Source organism: Octopus bimaculoides, chromosome 8 (assembly GCF_001194135.2).
Source record: "Octopus bimaculoides isolate UCB-OBI-ISO-001 chromosome 8, ASM119413v2, whole genome shotgun sequence".
Taxonomy (NCBI): Eukaryota; Metazoa; Mollusca; class Cephalopoda; order Octopoda; family Octopodidae; genus Octopus; species Octopus bimaculoides.
Genome location: NC_068988.1, coordinates 78,038,594 through 78,044,593, shown reverse-complemented (window position 1 = coordinate 78,044,593; position 6,000 = coordinate 78,038,594). Strand labels below are relative to the sequence as shown.

General features: G+C 37.1%; 1 long non-coding RNA gene across 1 annotated transcript in view; it reads right to left on the bottom strand.

Moving 5' to 3' along the window:
* Positions 1–591: 591 nt before the first annotated feature.
* Positions 592–6,000, bottom strand: part of LOC106870594 (uncharacterized) — a 64,530-nt gene continuing 59,121 nt past the window's right edge. Inside the window, exon 3 of the long non-coding RNA XR_001409545.1 lies at positions 592–689. This is a non-coding gene — a long non-coding RNA (uncharacterized LOC106870594). The remainder of the gene's footprint in view (positions 690–6,000) is intronic.

Here is a 6,000-nt window from a genome sequence, read left to right as displayed (position 1 = left end):
ATAATATAAAGAAGACAGTCAAACAGTTCATTCAACAAGTCTATTTTGAACTGAGGTTTTTACCTGGCTTTTTACTATATTTGAAACTTGTATAGTTCAGATATTGCCATGATTTACCACCAAACTGTTTTATATTACTTGAGGGGTTAAACAGTTTGAGGTTTCATAATAATACTCAGAACAGCACAACTAATCACTTAGGAATCTCTTCTTGGCTGCTTGCACTCTAGAAATAATATCATAACACCATTAGACAATCCAGCCACTAATGTACTGGCTGGCCATAGCTGGAATGCATTTGATAACAAGGCTGAGACGTCACTAAACAACAAGTTCTCAACAAAAATATTCCAAGTCATTTCATAGATGTTTAAATATGTATGTATGTATGTATGTATGTATGTATGTATGTATACAAACCTTAACTTAAATTAGACATCTCAGTCAGCATCAATACCATTTAAGACAGTCACAAGCAAATACTGACTAATGGCCAAGAAATGAGATGAGAAGTTTATTCCAGATTTAGTTTAGCACTCAGTGATTACAATTTTCCCTTTGTGCTGAACAGCCATTAATTCTGTGTTTCCATCATTTGCAACGCTCGTTAACAAATCACAGGTTCAGTCATTTGCTCATATTCATGAATATTCTTCTCCTCATGTCTTTTCTCATAGCCATCTGCAGAACTAGGAATAAGAATAATGTGAAACTGCATGTAGAAAATAATTATAACCAACAAACTGTTTCTTAAGACAAAATTTCCACTAATGCCATAACAATAAAAAAAAAAAAAACTCAGCATTATTGGTTGATTACTTCTCAGCAACTGGCTAACTCTTCAAACCTGTTAAAGCATAATAAAGCATATACATATATCATATCAAAGCAAATACTGAACTGAGAAAGATTTTTTTTCAAGTAACAGGTATATATATGAGAGTTAGACATGGGCTGTAAGTGTGGATGACCTGTGAAGACTAGAAGGAAGTGAAGAGAACATGATCCACTGGAAGTATGCATCTATGACAAAGTGCAAATGTGTTGAGAGAAAAACTGGGCATAAAAGGTAGTGTGCAAGAGAGAAGATTGTGCTGGTATGAAGATGAGAAGTGTATGGATGCTGGCAGTTAAATAAAGAAGTGCCCACCACTGTGGAATGGGGAGACTCAGGAAGATGATTAAGGACAATTTTCATTAGTGTTACACAGTAGTCAAGAAGACTTGCCCAGTCATACTCACATACTGAAACTGAAGCTTTCTAAATATGATATCTATGCACACTATATGCATAACTTAGTGGAGGCGCAATGGCCCAGTGGTTAGGGCAGTGGACTCGCGGTCATAGGATCATGGTTTCGATTCCCAGACCGGGCGTTTTGAGTGTTTATTGAGCGAAAACACCTAAAGCTCACAAGGCTCCGGCAGGGGATGGTGGCAAACCCTGCTGTACTCTTTCACCACAACTTTCTCTCACTCTTACTTCCTGTTTCTGTTGTACCTGTAATTCAAAGGGTCAGCCTTGTCACACTGTCACGCTGAATATCCCTGAGAACTACGTTAAGGGTACACGTGTCTGTGGAGTGCTCAGCCACTTGCACGTTAATTTAACGAGCAAGCTGTTCCGTTGATCGGATCAACTGGAACCATCGACATCGTAAGCGATGGAGTGCCAACAACAACACATAACTTAGCCCCCTTTCCCTCCACCTAAATAACTTGGTCCTTCTCCCGAGCCACTCCCTCACACTTATCCATGATGATCTTCCACCCATGTTTGTATCCATTTTTTACTCCTTCACACTCATAACCTTTGACTACACTGTCACTTCCCATTAACATTCATTCCTCATTCCTACTGTTGATGACCCTATCTTCTCCCTCTGGCTATTAACTACTTTTCATCTTTCCTCCATTTACAACCTTTAACTCCACACAACCCTATCACTCTCATATTTCCTATATTATTCTGCTGTTGTGAGAAATGAAAGCAGTACCTGTTATTTTAGACCATACAATATCATCATCTCTGTATTGTTAGTCACTTCTCTCTCCCTTTCTCCTTCTCTCTCTCTCTCTCTCTCTCTCTATTATACTATTCCTAATCAGCATCCCTCATTCTGATCATACCACTTGCATTGACCACCCCCACCCATGTCCACCATACACTACAATCATTTGCTGTATACATCTGTCCTTCTTCACTCTAAGTCTTACACTCTTACCCATCACTCTTCCTGGTTCTTCTGTATCCACACTCTCTGGAACATGCTACCTTGTCACAATATTTACCTCTTTTGAGCCCCACTCCAGCCTTCTCCCTCAACCCATGTAACATTCAATGTATTCTTTGTGCATTATTATTGTTGTTTCCTTCTGTGATTGCTCTAAGTATATTTGTGTATCATTTTGCTTTCTTTACTCAGTCTTCGTGGCTGCTGCTCTATACCTGTTATTCAAAGGGTTTCTTAAGTGCTTTTTTCAAGTTTGTTGCTGTGGAGTCAGGTTTCGTCTATATGATATAAGTGGGGTTGAAGTAGTTGTATTTCATTACCTGGAGAATGGCGAAAGGATATAAGTATGATGCCGTTTGTGTATGAAACTATGTGTATGTTTGGAAGTGATATGGGAAAGTTGTTTAGATAAAAGTTAAAAAGAGCAGATGAGAAGATGAATTCTTGAGGTACTCTAAACATAAGTATCTGTAATATGTTAGAATTGATTAAATCAACGATGTTGTATCTTAAGACACTTTGTAGTGGACCAAGAATATCTGTAAATGTTCTCAGAAGTTACCTTTATTAATGTTAGAAATTTATTTTCATTATAAAAAATTATCATAATTACTGGTGAAAATTATTATCAGCATTGCCAGAAATTAGTATTTTTAATGTAAAATGTCAATATGATTAAAGCCTGAGAACTTAATAATAATAATAATAATAATAATAATAATAATATTATTATTATTATCATTATTATTATTATTATTTTATGTTTGACTTTTGCTTTGCATTTGTACAAGTTGGATCCAAGTCTCACCCAGAGACCTCAAGAGACAACAAGTTAGAAGTTCATGTAGGTGTTATGCCTAGGGTACCATATATTTGAATTTGTACAGTGTTGTTCTAGAGAATGTTTTAAAATTTGAGATCACATAGTATTTTACGTAGGATATGGGCAGTTCCCATGAGCACTATCTTTTGAACTTCAGCCATTTTGGGGTTTCCTGGTATCTGATCTAGGTAGTAATCAGCCCGTTTCGCTGTCATTCCCAGGGCACCTATGACAATAGGTATTGTTTTCGTCTTCAGATTCCACATTTTGCTAATTTCTATTTCAAGATTATTATTATTATTATTATTAATGACCTGAAATTACTTATTTAAATTAGTGCACTACCACACAAGAGAATGATACTCCTGTTTTCCAAAAGAACGTCTTCTCCAAGACAAGGAGAGCCGTAAGTCCCTGAAGAGAGCCACAAAAGATCATAGCAATATTTTTATAGTTAGGAACATGTCTATTCTTCACAATGTAAAGTTGTATACTGAGTGCAATATAAAGGTGTATGCTGATCACAAATTTTTAATGAGCTTTTTTATTTTTACTTGATTTACTCTACTAGCATAGCTGTTAGTTATCTCTATTTGCCCTTTATTATAATTCCAATAAAATCTGAGCTTGAATATTGATTTTTATTATTGTTTGTTGACACTGGATAGACTGCCAACGGTTTATGAAATATTGTGGACCTTGACAGTAATAAAGCTTATGTATAATGTCTCTAAAACATTTATCTGTTTGATTAAACAGAAATTTGGTACTCTTTTAACAGTGTGTGCGTGTGTGTGTGTGTGTGTGTGTGTGTGTGCGTGTGTGCGCGCGCGCGTGTGCGCGTGTGCGTGTGCGCGTGTGCGTGTGCGTGTGTGTGTGTGTGTGTGTGTAGATCAATGTTTGTATGATCTATCTCCTGTAATACTTTCTTGTATTGAACATGATGACAAACACAACTCATGATTTGTTAATTTGGGTTACATTGTTGCATCACTGTGCCTCTCTAAGGGTCACTGTTTCTCACTGGGATAACGTAGCCATTGAGATTTAAGCTCTCATCCACCTTTGAAACACAACCAATTCTAAGATGTTTGTTCAAGATACTCAGCTATATTTCATTTAACATTTAGATAATATTAATCTAAGGTTACTTTGACAAACAAACACGGCAAATAAAACAACATAACTATATATGTATATATGTAAAATTAAATTACTGGAGCCAATAACTCAGGGACACAATCTGGATGGAAAAACAATACTTAAGTTAGTGTTCAAATAGGAAAATAGGCTTCTATTCACTTCCAGTAAATGGCTTTGATCAATATGTAGAAAAGGTGTAGGCAAGAATTCTACATAGTGTACCTAGTGCAGGGTATGGAAAAACAGGTGATACAGTGGAATCATAAAAAGATTAACAGAGAATGTACATTTGTACCTGGAAGATGCTCAGGTGTCATAAAGACCAAAGATATATGAGAAATTGATTCTCCCCAATGCCCTGGAGGCTCTGCAGAGATAGTAGACAATTCTGTTACCTGAGTGACTTACAGAAGTAAGACACAATACTAACTTGTAAACCTTTAATTTACAAAGTGGTACCCAAAAATAACTGGAGACATTGTCTGTGAGCCAAACCCATTGTAGTTCAGACTTCTGCCACTAGAAGCCACTTAATGCAACCCTCAGGCATCTGCCAACCAGCGGTGTTGCCTGGAGCCATACTGTCACATGATGCATCTTTGTTTTGCAGTGCATCTTCCGTTTTTGCTGATTTTTATGATGGCTGAAATGAAAGAACAACATGCTTCCATGAAATTCTGTTTTCTGTAAGGGAAAATGGCTGCCAAAACAGTTGTCATGCTTCAAACAGCTTACAAGGATACTGCCAGGAGCAAAACACAAGTTTACGAGTGGTTTCCATGCATTAGGAATGATCACTTTTCGCTTGAGTACCAAATTCGTTCAGGACGACAGTCAACCTCCTGAACAAATGAAAATATCATGTAAATTCATGAACTGATCTTGGAGGACCCTCACTGAACAATTGACAAACTTGTTGATATAACTGGTGTGTCCTGGAGCTGCTGCCAATGGATTTTGAGCAAGGAATTGTGAATGAAAAGAGTTGCAGCAAAATTTGTGCCTCACTTACGGAAGATCAAAATCAGTTACAACAGAATGTGTGTCATGAACTGAAAGAACAGCTGGAAGTTGATACAGACCTTTTTCCAAAGGTTATCACTGGTGATGAAAGCTGGTGCTGCGGAATTTTCAGATGTGGAAGAGGTGAAGAAAGAAAACGATGGAGGCATTAAAAAGCATCACTTCACAAGAGTTTCAGTACTGCTTTGAATAGTGGAAAACGCGTCTGGACCAATGCATGGCTTCAAATGGAGAATACTTTGAAGGCAATAAAAGCGTAAACATGTAAAATTAAAGTGAATGAAATAATATTGCAAAATTCCTGTTTCTTTTGTGTACCCCCTCATATTTGGTAGTATATTATGGAAGCAAAATGAAATACTGTGTCCTCACTAGCAATTAATATTTATTTACCAGTTGCCGAGAATGTGTTTAATATGTAAATTTGTGTATTCAATAGTGTCATATCTTGGTGTTTTCATTCAAGTGGGAGATGAACACCAATATCCCTTGCAATAGGCTTGAAAATTGTTAAGAGATATACCACTCTAATCAAGAAACCAATGGTAACCTGGTCAACCCACAAATAGAAAAAAGATAAAGACACCCTTTGGTCATGAATGATCATGGGATTGCACCTAGAAAGTTTCCCTCCTAGGCACAAGGCTGGGCAAGATTGTTTATGGAAGACCAGCAGTCACCCATGCATACCAGCCTCTCCCCTCCACACCATTAATGTTATCCAAGGGAAAGGCAAAAGCTGATACAGCTTGGCACTTGTGATGTCACAACTCATTT